We start from the raw sequence: 15615 nt of genomic DNA, 5'->3' as shown, positions 1-15615 counted from the left end.
TATTTGTTATTCCTTTAACACCAGTGAAACCAAGAGCAGTTGAAAAAATGGACAAGGAAGGTCACAAATCTATGTGGATGGAATCTCTAAATATAAAGTGTTGTCAACAATATTGTTTGAATAAGAAGGATGACAATATCTACTACTTCTCTGAAGTTTCATTTCATGTTCTATAGAAGATCAGATTTTAAACTCTATTCTCTCCACCCAATTTGCATCACACATTTCCATAAACAAGAAAAATTAAACAGAAACAAAATTGCATCAGCCCTATCCTACCATGGACACGTGGCATTGGGGTTCATTTCCACAGGGTCATCGTGAACACAGGAACAGATAAAATTAACTTCTTGTAGCTTTTATGAACCTAACCTATTTTCAACATGTTAATACTTCCGAAAGTCAAATACCTTTCATGTGATACAAGCTACTTTATTAGTATTTTTTAAGAGCTAAAGTTTCTAATCTCTTGGACGTTGTCATAATGTGTCTTCTGTTAACAAACCATATCTTAGACTTCAAGTTCCACCAGGATGGAGTAGCCCTTTTCTCCTAGGTCCTCCCTCTAATAGCTAAAAATGATGTACATAACACAACAAACAGGGGAGATGGAAAGATGGAAGACGAGAATGGACATCCTAGGGACCTGGGAAATTGAAGACTAACAGCAAATGAGTTGTTTTATAGCTTCTATATATCCTAACAGGGCTCTGAAGAATCTCCAACTGAAAATGCCAATAAGCACAGAAAAAAAATGGCTCTAAGAAAAGCCTGTTCTTCCATTCAGAACAGACCAGGAAAGGGTGGCCTAACAACTGAAAACTTTTTTAGGAATGTTTGCCTTAGTCCAGCCAAAAATCAACAGAAGAATGATGCCCTCCTTCCATGATTTTAGCAGGATTGAGCAGTAAGTAATCTTCCTTGCTACCCACCTGCCAGAGCAGGCACTAGATCCCACCCCTGGTGGTATTAGGTGGACTGAGCTTAGAGCTGATCTTTGTACCTTGGTCTGCAGAAATAGGCAGTGTGATGATTCCCCAGACAGGATAAAGTGAGCAGAGAAGTAGGGAGCTGAGTGTCCACATCCATCCAGCAGCAGGAAGATTTAATCAGGCTAATCACTGCTCTTTTTCACTCCCCAGCTTTCATCAGCCAGCATCAGAGCAGAACTGAGCTTCTGCCCCAAACTTGCACCAACAGAGTGGTGTGAGTAATGTGAGCTTTCCACTTCTTGGTGGCAGCAGGACCCAGAAGGGAGCTATTCTTATATATTCTTTTGGAGCAAACAAGGTGATACTAATTGATTCCCTGCTTTCAAGAGGAAGATGTCAGCAGGGCTCAGAAGGGAGGGAAACTTCCATCTCATTTGTCTGCAAGAAGGCAATGGAAGTTTTCGCTGAGGTAGGGTGGCAATAGACAGGCACAAAGGGAAAAGGCACATACACACCTACTGACCACCACGCTATCCCTCAGCAGGGGTCTGCCTGCTAAAAGAGATTATCAAATAAAGCCTGGGTGCTTATATGATGTCCATATCATATAATGTCCAAGTTATCTCTATATGATTAAGACTAGTATCTATAACACATAGAAATCTCTCAAAATTCAACAATCAAAAAATACCAATCTCTTGGAAATTCACTTGTCATATACATACTAAGAACAATAAAAATTGTAGTATGCATAAAATAAGATAATAATCTGACACCAATACCAAACGAATCAGATACTGAAATTATGACAAGCAGTTTTAAGTATCCATAATAGAAAGGCTTTGATAAGAAGCAGAGCTTTGTATGCCACTAAAACACTCCCTTCTCCCATTAACAATAGCAAAATACACATTATTCTTCAGCACACATGGAACATTCTCTAGTATAAATCATATAACAAGTCTCAACAAATTTTAAAAGACTATAACCATACAAAATATCTCCTCTCCTCTAGCAATAATGGAAAGAAGACAGAAATAATAACAGTAGGAAAGTTGGTAAATTCATAAATATCTGAGCATTAAACAATAGAATCTTAAATAACCAATAAATCGTAGAAGAAATCACAGGGAAATTAGAAAATACTTTGAGATGATGAAAACAAAAAGACAACATACTAAAACTTACAGGATGCAGTGAAAGCAGTGTAAATGTAAATTTCTACATTAAAAAGAAAAAGTTATAACTGATTTTCCAAAAAGAGAAATACTATTAAAAAATCTATGAGCAATTTGTATGCAAACACATTTGATAATCTACATGAAATGGATACATTCCTAACAACACACAACCTCCCAAGACTAACATAGAAAATCTGAACAGACCTGTCAATAAAGTAGGAAGACTGAATCATTAATCAAAAACCTACCAACAAAGAAAAGCCCAGACCAGATGGATTCACTGGTGACTTCTACAAAACACTGAAAGAAAAATTAAGAACAATTAAACTCTTTGAAAAAATTAAAAATGAGGGAGAACATTAAATTCATTCTCTGAGCCCACTGTTACTGCAATATCAAAGCCAGACATTACAAGAAAATAAAACTATAGATGAATATACCTCAGGAATATTGAAGCAAATATTCTCAACAAAATCTCACAAATATTAAATAAAACAGCATTTCAAAAGGCTACACCAAAAGCAAGTGGGATTCATTGTTGGAACATAAGTATATTGATGTAATACAACAAATTAAAAAACTACATGGTCTTCAGGCTAGAAGCAGAAAAAAGCCTTAGGTAAATTTCAGCTGTTTTTTGTGATAAAAATATTCAACAACCTAGGAATATAAGGAAACTACCTAAACATAATAAAGGGCATATATGAAAATCTCACAGCTGACATCATACTAAATGGTGTCAAACTAAAAATATCCCTCTAAGATTATGAATAAGATGATGCCTGCTTTTACCACTTCTCAACTGGAAGTTCTATTCAAAGCAAGTAGAAAAAAAAAGAAATAAAAGTCACCCAAATTTGAAAGGAAGTAAAATTATCTCTGTTCATAAATGACATTATCTTACATGTAGAAAACATGTAATATATTAAGATTCCACATAGACACACACACACAAATTCTTAGAACTAATCAACAAATTCAACAAAGTCATAGAATAGAAATGCAACACACAAAATTCCCAGCAGTTTCTATACAACTAATAATGAACAATCAAAAGGGATATTAAGTAAAAATCTATTTATATTAGCATAAAACAGAATAAAATACAGAAGAATAAACCTTACCAAAGAGGTGAAGGACTGGTGCATGGAAATCAATAAAATGTTGATATAATGGAAAGACATCCCATGTTGTTAGACTGGAAGACTTAATATTATCAAGATGTCAATACTATCCAAAGCAATCTACAGAGTAAATGCAATCCCTATCAAAATCCTAACAACATTTTTGCAGAAATAGAAGAATCTGCCATAAAATTTATGTGAAATATCAAAGGACCAAATTTAGGCAAAACAATATTAAGAAACAAAGTCAGAGGCTTCAGGCTTCCTGATTTCAAAACTTTTTACAAAGCTATAGTAGTTAAAACAGTGTGGTATTGGGAAGATGACCAAAATATATGCAAATAAAATACAATGGAGAGCCCAGAAATAAGCCTCACATACATTGGCAAATGCTTTCAAAAGTGTCAAGACATCCAATTGAGAAAAGACAGTATCTCCAATAAATGGGGGTTGGAAGAACTGAATAGCCACATGCAAAAGAATTAACTTGGCTCCTTACCTTATTGTATATACAAATTAACTCACATAGAATCAAAGATCTAGAAGCAAGACTTAAAACTATAAAGCTCCAAGAAGAAAACAGAGGGAAAGCTTCATGACATTGAATTTTACAATGATTTCTTGTATTTGCCACTAAAAGGATAAAAAACAAAAGTAAATATGGAAAAATTGAACTATATCAAAATTAACAACTTCAGCGTACCAAAGAAATAGTTAACAGAATGAAAAGACAGCCTACAGATTAAGAGAATATTTTGTGAAATATATACTTGACAATGGGTTAGTATCCAGAATATATTAAGCACTCCTACAATTCAAGAACAAAAAAACAAATAAATCTGATTTTAGAATGGGCAAAGGACTTGGCTAGATATTTATCCAAAGAGAATATGCAAGTGACCAAAAAACATATAGAAAGATGTTCAATGAAACTAATCATTAGAGAAATGCAAATAATAACCAAAAAGAGATATTAATACAACCTCATACTCATTATAATGGCTAGTATCAAAAAACAGTTAAAATCAACAAACATAAAATAAAATGTGTTGAGTAGGATGTGGAGAAACAAGAATAAATGATGCAGCCTCTATGGAAAACAGGATGAAGTTTACTAAAAAACCTCAAACATAGAATTAGTCTATGATCCATAAATTCTGTTGCTGGGCATATGTCCAAAAGAATTAAATGCCAACTCTGGGTGAAACATCTGTACACATATAACCCTAGAGACATTATTCTCAACAGCCAGAGGAGGATGCACTCCAGTGTTCATGGATGGGAGAATAAACAAAATATGATCTCTACATTCAATGGAGTATTCTACAGTTTTAAAAAAGAAAGAATGAAACTCCGACAAAAGCTACACTCTGAATAAACCTTCAGGTTATTATGCTGAGTGAAATAAACCAATTATAAAAAGACAAATGCTATATGGTTTCACTTCTGTGAGGTACCTTACAGAGGTCAGACTTATGGAAACAGAAAGTAAAATAGGAACTATCAGCCCCTGAGGGAAGGAGAAAGCAGAATTGCTTAATGGATATGGAGTTTGAGTTTTACAAGATGAAGGCATTCTGGAGATTGGTTACACACAGTACAAAGATGGACACTAAGAAATAGTTGGAAAAATTCATATTATGTGTTTTTTACCACAATTAAAAATAAAAAGTAAACTGCTCAGGGAAAAGACAAAATATCTTAGATTATAACAAAGCTTTATACCTTAAAGAACTAGAATGTACCCAATGGCCAATTTTATGCTGCATGTTTTTACACAATTAGAGTAAAATGAATCAAACATGAATTTCAATACTGAGAAATATAATTTGAAAAAATATTTTAAAGCAAAATCTTGCTAAAAGGACTCAATAGTAGAGTGGAGATGACAGAGAATAGTTAGTAAATGAGGACAGATCAAGAATTTACCCAATCTGAAAAAAAAAAGACTAGGGTATCAAGAACATTAAACAATAACATGAGATTAAATTTTTTTTTTTTTTTTTGAGACAGAGTCTTACTTGGTCGCCCTGGGTAGACAGTTGTGGTGTCCTAGCTCACAGCAAACTCTAGCTCTTAAGCTCAAGAGATTCTCTTGCCTCAGCCTCCTGAGTAGCTGGGACTACAGGTGCCCACCACAACACCTAGCTAGTTTTTCTATTTTTAGTAGAGACAGGGTGTCACTCTTGCTTTGATCTCCAACTCCTGAATTCAGGCAATTTACCTGCCTCAGCCTCTCAGAGTGCTAGGACTACAGGTGTGAGCCACCACACCCAGCCTAAGACCTCAAACTTTAATATTATTGGAGATTTACAAGGGGCAGAGAAGGAACAAGAAACAATAGAGTATGGAAAAAAATAGTGTCTTTAAAAAAATTGCATGGAGCTTTATGGTCACATTTCTGGCTCTCAAAATACAACTGCAGAAAGACAAGAAGCCCGAGAGGTCTGCCTGGAAGACCAATGTGGGCCTCCATCATGAAGTAGAAGATGGAAGTTTTTATTCTGGGAATTTTTGATTCTGAAAATTTTGAACAGTTTCTGTAGAAAAAGTTTAAAGTCAATAGAAAAACTGGTAATCTCAGAAACGTTGTTCACATAATGCTTCAAGATTAAATCACAATTGTTTCTGAGCAACAGTCCTCTAAAAGGTGTTTGAAATACTTAATCAAGAAATAATTTAAGAAGAGCAATCTTTGTGGGAGGCGCCTGTGGCTTGGTGGGTAGGGTGCTGGCATTGTGGGTTCAAACCCAGCCCCAGCCAAACTACAACCAAAAATAGCCGGTGTTGTGGTGGGTACCTGTAGTCCCAGCTGAGGTGGGAGGCCGAGGCAAGAGAATTGCTTAAGCCCAGTACTTGGAGGTTGCTATGAGTTGTGATGCCACGGCACCCTACTAAGAGCAATAAAGTGAGACTCAGTGTGTAAAAAAAAAAAAAACAGAAGAAGAGCAATCTTTGTGATTGGCTTTCAGTGGTTAGGAGACTTAGCAAACTTATATACTTCCAAATTAGTCAAGATAAAGATGAATCAAAGTCTGAGGCTAGCTAAAGTCTTCTGTTCTAGGGAATGGCTTACCAATAAGATAAATGAAGCACACATGAGAAAGAAACATCTAGAAATAGATGTTAAGTTCATCAGCAAATAAAAACCATTGTATTCTATTCTATTATGCTAATTTTTTTGACAAAAGTACTAAAGAAATTCAAAGGGAGAAAAGAAACTAGAAAAATTGGGTGTTGATAGGTAGGAAAAAAATGAATAAATAAACCTCAAACTAAACTCTACACCTTATATATATGAAAATATTTGAGATTTAGGACTAGGCAAAGAGTTCTTAGATTGGACACCAAAATTATAATCCACAAAATAAAAAGTTGATAAATTATATCTAAGCAAAATGTAAAGCTTTACTCTGGAAAGACATTGTGGAAAAGATGAAATGACCTGCTACAGATTTAGAGAAAATATTTGCAGACTACATGTCTGAAAAAGATTAGTTTAAAGATACTCTCAAAGTTGACAATTGAAAAAACCACAAGACCATTAGAAAATGGGCAAAATATGTGGACATTTCACCATAAATTATCAGAACCTGTGGGATACTGCAAAGGCCATCCTAAGAGGGAAATTTATAGAATTGCAAGCCTTCCTCAAGAGAACGGAAAGAAAGGAAGTCAGTTACTTAATGGGACATATTAAGCAACTAGAAAAGGAAGAACATTCCAACCCCAAACCAGCAGAAGAAAAGAAATAGCTAAAATTAGAGCAGAATTAAATTAAATCAAAAACAAAAGAATTATCCAAAAGATCAATGAATCAAAAAGTTGGTTTTTTGAAAAATTCAACAAAATTGATAAACCTTTGACCAACCTAACCAAAAGTAGAAAATTAAAGTCCATAATATCATCAATCAGAAATGACAAAGGCAAAATAACAATAGACACCTCAGAAATTAAAAATATCCTTAATAAATACAAGAAAAACTTTATTCTCAGAAATATGAAAATCTGAAAGAAATTGACCAATACCTGGAAGCACGCCAACTTCCTACACTTAGTCAGAAAGAATTGGAAATGCTGAACAGACCTATATCAAGTATACAAAATCTCCCAAAAAAAGAAGAGTCTGGAACCAGATGGCTTCACATCAAAATTCTACCAAACCTTTAAAGAGGAAGTAGTACCTATATTACTCAACGTTTTCCAAAACATAGGAAAAAAAGGAATACTTCCCAACATATTCTATGAAACAAATATCACCCTGATCCCCAAACCGGGAAACAACCCAACAAGAAAAGAGAACTATAGACCAATATTTTTAATGAACATAGATGCAAAAATATTCAATAAGATCCTAGAAAACAGAATCCAGCAGCACATCAAACTAATTATACACCATGACCAAGTGGGTTTTATCCCAGAGTCTCAAGGTTGATTCAATATACATAAACCTATAAATATAATACATCACATAGACAAACTAAAAAACAAAACCGATATGATTCTCTCAATAGATGCAGAAAAAGCTTTTGGCAATATCCAGCATCCTTTCATGATCAGAACACATAAGAAAATAGGTATAGAGGGGCTTTTCATAAACTGATAGAGGCGATCTATAGCAAACCCACAGCCAATATCATATTGAATAGAATTAAATTGAAAACATTTCCACTCAGATCAGGAACCAGGCAAGGTTACGCATTGTCTTCACTGCTTTTTAACATTGTAATGGAAGTTTAGCCATCGTGATCAGGCAAGAGAAAGCAATCAAGGATATACAAACAAGGTCAGAGGAGATCAAACTTTCACTCTTCGCACATGATATGATTTTATACCCGGAAAACCCCAGGGACTCAAACCACAAAGCTCTTAGAAGTGATCAAGGACTACAGTAGGGTCCCAGGACACAAAATCATTACTCACAAATCAGTAGCTTTTATATATACCAATAATAGTCAAGCCAAAATATCAGTGAAGGACTCTATTCCCTTTACAGTTGTGCCAAAGAAGATGAAATAGTTGGGAATTTACCTAACAAAGGACATGAAAAATCTCTATAAAGAGAATTATGAAACTCTGAGAAAAGAAATAGCTGAAGATGTTAACGAATGGAAAAACATACCAGGTTCACGGCTAGGAAGAATCAACATTGTTAAAATGTCCATATTACCCAAAGCAATTTACAAATTTAATGCAATCCCTATCAAAGCACCATCATACTTAGATCTGGAAAAAATAGTACTTCATTTTATATTATACCAGAAAAAAAAACTTGAAGAGTGAAGACATTACTCAGAAATAAAAACAAATCAGGAAAAATCACGCTACCAGACTTCAAACTATACTATAAAGCTATAGTGATCAAAACAGTATGGTATTGGCACAAAAATAGAGAGGTAGATGTATGGAATGGAATTGAGAACCAAGAGATGAACCCAGACATTTATCATCATTTGATTTTAATAAGCCTATCAAAAATATAAACATGGGGAAAGACTCCCTATTTAACAAATGTTGCTAGAAGAATTGGCTGGTGACTTGTAGAAGACTGAAACTGGACCCACACCTTTCTCCATTCACAAAAATTGAATCTCACTGGATAAAATATTTAAACTAAAGACATAAAACTATAAAGATTCTTGGAGAGAGGGCAGGAGAAACACTTGAAGAAATTGGCCTGGGAGAATACTTGATGAGGAGGACCCCCCCGGGCAATTGAAGCAACACCAAAAATACATTACTGGGATCTGATCAAACTAAAAAGCTTCTGCACAGCCAAGAACACAGTAAGTAAAGCAAGCAGACGGCCCTCAGAATAGGAGATGATATTTGCAGGTTATGCTTCTAAAAAAGGTTTGACAACCAGAATCCATAGAGAACTCACTTATTAATAAGAAAAGAGCAAGTAATCCCATTTCATTGTGGGCAAAGGAGTTGAACAGAAGATTCTCTGAAGAAGATAGGCACATGGCTTACAGATACATGAAAAAATGCTCATCATTAATCATCAGAGAAATGCAAATCAAAAGCACTTTGAGTATCATCTGACTCCCATAAGACTGCCTCACTTAACAAAATCCCACAACTACAGATGTTGGCGTGGATGTAGAGAAAAGAGAACACTTCTGCACTGCTGGTGGGAGTGCAAGCTAATACATCCCTTTTGGAAAGAAATATGGAGAATACTCAGGGATCTAAAAATAGACCTGATGTTTGATCCTACAATTCCTCTACTAGGTGTATATCCAAAAGACCAAAAATCACTTTATAACAAAGATATGCACCAGATTGTTCACTGCAACTCAATTCATAATAGCCAAATCATGGAAGAAGCCCATGTGCCCATCGACCCATGAATTAATGGATTAATGGATTAATGGATTAATAAATTGTGGTATATGTATATCACAGAATATTATGCAGCCTTAAAAAAAGATGGAGACTTTACCTCTTTTACATTTACATGGATGGAGCTGGAACATATCCTTCTTAGTAAAGTATCTCAACAATGGAAGAAAAAATATCCCATGTACTCAGTACTATTAGGAAACCAATTTACAATCACTCACACTTTCATATGAAGAATAGATCACAACTATGTCCCAAGATGAAGGAGGGAGGAGGGGGCCTGGGAAGGGAGGGGAGAGGTCAGATAGAGTAGGAGGTGAATTGTGGGATCACACCAATGGTGCATAATGCAAGGGTACATGTCGGATCTATTAGTATAGAGTATAAATGTCTTAACACAGTAACTAAGTAAACGAGATGAGGTATATATTAACCAGTGTGATGCAAGCATTCCTAATTCTATATGAAATCAGCACATTGTACCCCATAAATGCATTAATGTATACATGATCTATGTGTCTATTGTTTAATAAAAAACTAAAAAATAAAATGATATAGCCATTCTGAAAAAAAAAATTGGCAGTTTCTTATGAGGTTAAACATGCAGTGACCATAAGTCTCAGCAATTGTATGCTTAGGTAGGTATCCCAAAGAAGTGCAAATTCATATACACTCAAAACCTTGTACATGAATGTTCATTGTCACTTAACTTGAAATAGCAAAAGGGCAAACTATCTCGATGCTCTTCAGTGTTCAGACAATTAAAAAAAACTATGGTATGTTCATACTCTGGAATACTACTCAGTAATAACAAGGAACAAACTAAATCTCAAGGGTAATTTACTAAGTGGAAAAAGCCAGTCCTAAAAGGCCACATACTATATAATTCAACTTAAAATTACATAATTAACAGACATAGAGTACAGCATATTGTTGCCAGTGGTAGCATGGGTGAGAGTAGAAGGGAGAGGATTTAGCTGTGGAAGAACAAGATCAGTAATCCTGGGGTAATGGAAATGTTCAGGTTGTGTGATATTTTACTATGGTTTTGTTCCATTTTGTTTGTTTTTGAGATAGGTAGGGTCTTACTCTGTGGCCCTGGGTAGAGTGCCATGGCATCATAATTCACAGTGACCTCAAACTCTCTTGGCCTTGAGCAATCCTCCTGCCTCAGCTTCCCAAGTAGCTGGGAGTATAGGCATGCACCACTACTCCTGACTATTTTTTTTTTTTTTAATAGAGATGGAGTGTCACTCTTGGCTCAAGCTGGTCTCAAACTCCTGAGCCCAAGCTATCCACTCATCTGGGCCTTCCAGAGTGCTGGGATTGCAGGTGTGAGCCACCACACCTGGCATTTTACTATGATTTTGCAAGCTGTTTGCATAAGAGGAAACTGGGAAACGCGTGCAAGAGATCTCTCTTTATTACTTCCTACAAATAAATGTGAAGTTACAATTATCTCAAAATGAAGTTCAAATAAGAAAGAAAAAAAAATAACCTTAATGAGTAAAGTCTTTTTTGTGTGTGTGGTAAAAGATACATAAAATACAATTTACCATTTTAACCTTTTTTAAGTATACAATCTAAGAGCTTTAAATACATTCACATTGTTGTACAACTATTCCCACCATCCTTCTTGACAATGTTTTCATCATCCCAAACTAAAACTTTACTCCAATTAAACACCACTCTCACTTTCCCCATCCCCCCACCACCTGGAAACCCCATTCCACTTTCTGATACTATAAATTTGACCACTCCAAGTGCTGCCGGCAAGTGGAATCTTATTATACTTATCCTTTATTACTGGCCTACTTCACTGAGCCAATGTCTTCAACGGCCATCTATGTCATAGCATGCATTAAAATTTCCTTCCTTTTTTAAGTCTGAATATTATACCACCATATATTTATCCTTAATGGGTCCTATGTTTTTGCTCTTTTAATTCTTCATCCTAAACAGCAAATTTAAAACTGTTTGAAGTGAACAGTGCAATTCATCCTCATAGAAGGAGACAGAATTCTATTGGACACCAGAGGGGCAGCAACTCCCTTGCTTTAGCTCATTTGTTTCCTAGTAGACCACTGGAAACCACTTGAAAATCATGAAACCATCTGAAAGCCAATACCCCAGGTCCTGGCAGGTGTTTGCAAGCCTGAAAAGAACAGAGAAGAATTGGAAATCTCTCAGTCATGAGAATGAAATCAAACAGGAGCTTAGGGTTCCAAACAGAAGCTCAAGTTTAGCAAGTAGATAAAAATATCTGATATCCAGCAGTGACGTGAAGCCTACAAATTTAAATTCTTAAAAAGAGTAACATATGCAAAAGACAAAAAAAAGATACATAAAAAAATAAAACTAAATACAAGAACTCCACATCAACTGCAGCTGTTCACAAGCAGAGGAAAAGATTGTGGGCAAACAGTCGTCTGTGATATAAAGGTTATCATGATGTAATATGGTTCAGAGGGAGAATCTTCAATACTTGGCAGTGACATTTTATGCAGCAGATAGAGGTACTGTGAAGTTTATCTCAGGCTTGGAGTAAATAATTGTTTAAAAACTGAAAGCAGCTTCCTTCCTGTGGCTGAACCATCATGCATTAGACCTCATTTCATTTTTCTTTAAAATGCAACAGCATCAATATTCTTTCCATTTTAAAAAAAAATGGGGCATTCAGGCTTAGAAAATTAAGTAACTTGAGGCTCCAGTTCAAGATGTCTGACAAGATACAGCTAGTGTGCACCTTGCCCACAAAGAGAAATTCAACGTAGGGAGTAGATGTTCAGGCTTTGAATAGATAGTCGAAAAGAGAATGCTAAATTCCAACAGAGAAGTGATAGACATTGAAAAAAATGGAGAAAAGTGAAAACTAATGGCCTGCTCAGCCAGATCAGCAGGAAGACAGAACTTCCATGATGCTGGAAAACTTGAGAATTCCCTGGGTTTCCATCCCTCTGGCAGGACCTCTGAGGCTCTGGCCCCCCAACTCCTTATAAAACCACAGGCAGAAGTGAGGCACTTCCTAGAGGACACTCAGAAGGACTTCTTGTACTCAAGTGAAGCTCCGCAGGTACTAGAGACCGGAGAAGTGGTAAAGTCCCACAGGTATCTGAACCTTGAGCCATTCGGAAAGCATAGCCCCCAGAGCTGCAGGACCACTGAAGGAGGTTCTGTTCTGAAACCATTTCGGAACTGTGTGCATCCCAAAGACAGAAGATGCAGCTGCTGCTTAGAGAAGGTGGGGTGGGCAAGCTGCACCCCAGCAGGTGCCGCTGTTGAAAGGAACCACCCTCCCTGGAGGCAAGTATGTGGCACAGCCCATGCCCCTCCCCAACATATCAGCAGTGGCCTGTGATCACTCTGGGAGCCCAGCACACAGTCAGCTGGGCTTATTCCACTACCTATGCTGTTGCAGGACCATGGAGGGAGCTAGGAATCTGGGTGCTTTTTTGTTACCAAATGACAGATATTGTTGTCACTGATGAAAGAAGGAAAAGCAGTGTGCATGCCCCATTAATCTCCCTGAGAGGTACCCATCTGCCCAGTGGCAGGCTTGCCGCATATTGGGCCTTCCCCTGCCTAAGCATTATGCCAGACTAGAGGATTACCCCACCTCTCCCTGTCACAGCAGGCACCTGAAACCACGGAGACCAAAGGACAAATTTATCAGCCTGGTCTTGGTCAGGTCATCCCAGGACTCAAGCATGATATTCACGGACCTGGGAGCTGCAGATTACCTAAACTAGTCCACCACCGCAGGCAACTGAACATTCCCCCAGGAGTCTGAGTTCACCTGTCCCAAATTGACAACAACACCGTGGTGGGTGCTCACCTGCACAATCCTAAAGGCAGTGTACCTCTTCCTCTCCACACAAACAGCAATGTTCCCCCACAGAGAGCAGGTGAGCCACAAAGCTATCTGTTTTGAGGTGAGAGAAGTTCTGTTCTGAAACCATTTAGGCAGAGAGCTGTTGGAAAGGCTTTTTCTGCTGATGTCAGCCACAGTGTGGCCTGAAGAGTGATGCAGGGTTTGACTAAATGAAAAGACACAAACCTCAGTTTAGGTGCATGGTAGGGACTTGGATAGCTCTCCAACCACAGATTAGTCCATTGTCTGAGACAATAGTGATCTCTGCACTGTTAACAAAGTTCAAACACCTACCCAGCAGCCTCTGCTATAGCTGGCTCTTACCTATAAGTGCCCTACTAGCCCTAGATATGGAAACACACAACCCCATATAACACCTCCTGGCAGAGAGATACAGCATTGAGAATCAGACAAGCTTCCTATGGCCTCTGCAATTCCAGAACTGCAGCAGGTGGTGAGCCTACTCATATACCCAAGACATTTCTACTACAGTATACATATGCAAAAACTACTGCACAACAGCTATTATAAGCAAAAAGCTCATACAGAGCCTTCGCCTCAGAAAGCCTCCAAAACCAAAGCCAAACAACCAAACACAACATGCAATATATTCATACCCTCAAGGGGAAAAATAAAATATAATTTTAAAATATTTTTAAAGACTCATCCAATTGCAAATCAATTAAAAAATAAGAAATGAAAATTTCTTCAAGTGAGAAGGAACCAATACAAAAACCCTGGCAGTATAAAAAACAATCTGTTAAACATCCCCAAAGGACAATAGCTCTTCACCAATGGATTACAAACAAAAGGAAATTTTTTTAAATGAGTTATAGAATTCAAAGCATAGATTGCAAGTCAGCTCATTAAGATCCAAGAGACAGTTGAGAACAAACACAAAGAAACAAACAAAAAAAATCAGGATATGAATGAAAAATTCACTAAAGAGATAGATTTTTTTTTAAACAGAACTTCTGGAAATGAAAGACTCATTTAAGGAATTAAAAAATACAGTGGAAAATTTTCATAATAGACTAGACCAAACAGAAGAAAGAATTTCAGAAATTGAAGACAAAGTTTTCGAATTAACCAGTGAAACAAAAATAAAGAAAAAAGAATTAAAAGAAATGAATAAACTGTCCAATAAATGTGGGACAGTTCAAAATATCTAACAATTGTAGGTATCACTGAGTGAAAAGAAGAAAAAGCAAAATGTTTGGAAAACTCATTTGAGGGAGTAATTGATGAAGATTTCTCTGGTCTCACTGGATAGAAAGACATACATATATGAAAAGCAAAAAAAATCTAGGGCAATTAATTGCAAAAATGTCATCACCAAGTCACATAGATATGAGACTAGCTAAAGTCAATGTTAAAGAAAACATCATGAGCATACTGAGAAAAAAATCATCAAATAACTTATGAAGGACAATCCATCAACCTCACAGCAGACTTCTCAGCAGAAACTTTACAAGCCAGATGTGGTTCTATCTTTAGACTTAAACAGAATAATTGTCAGCCATGTATTTGTATCCAGGAAAATTAACTATCACAGGGAGAAATAAAGTCTTTCTCAGACAAGCAAATGCTAAAGGAATTTGTCATCACTAGATCAGCCCTATAAGAAATGCTCAAAGGTGTGCTAAACATTGAAACAAAATGTTGACACGCAACAGTATAAAAATCCTCAAAATTGTAAAACCTACATTGCTCATGAAACAATAACACATTGGAGAATACAAAATGACTAGTCAACCACCACCATGATGACTGGAACAGTACCTCAAGTCAATATTAGCTTGGAATATAAATGGTATAGATTGGTTAAGTGGGTGAAAAACACAATACTAATATGTGTTCCCTTTAAGACACTTACATGACTCATAAAGGTTCTCATATACTCAAAGGGTTGGAAATAAATATTCCATGAGATGGAAACCAAAAGCAAGCAAAAGTAGCTGTTCCCATATCACTTAAAATAGTCATTAAAACAACAAAATAGAGACAAACAACCTAACAATAAAGGGATCATTCCAAAAAGAAAATGTATCACTGCTAAATATATATATATATATATATACACACACACACACACACACACATACATCTGAGGCTAGAGCTCTCAGATTAATAAAACAAATACTACTAGATCCAAATAA

The sequence above is a fragment of the Otolemur garnettii genome, unplaced genomic scaffold (assembly GCF_000181295.1).
Source record: "Otolemur garnettii isolate 467f Iridium unplaced genomic scaffold, OtoGar3 scaffold00079, whole genome shotgun sequence".
In the NCBI taxonomy this organism is placed as follows: Eukaryota; Metazoa; Chordata; class Mammalia; order Primates; family Galagidae; genus Otolemur; species Otolemur garnettii.
The sequence above is the reverse complement of the archived record's forward strand: the minus strand, read 5'-3'. Positions refer to the sequence as shown.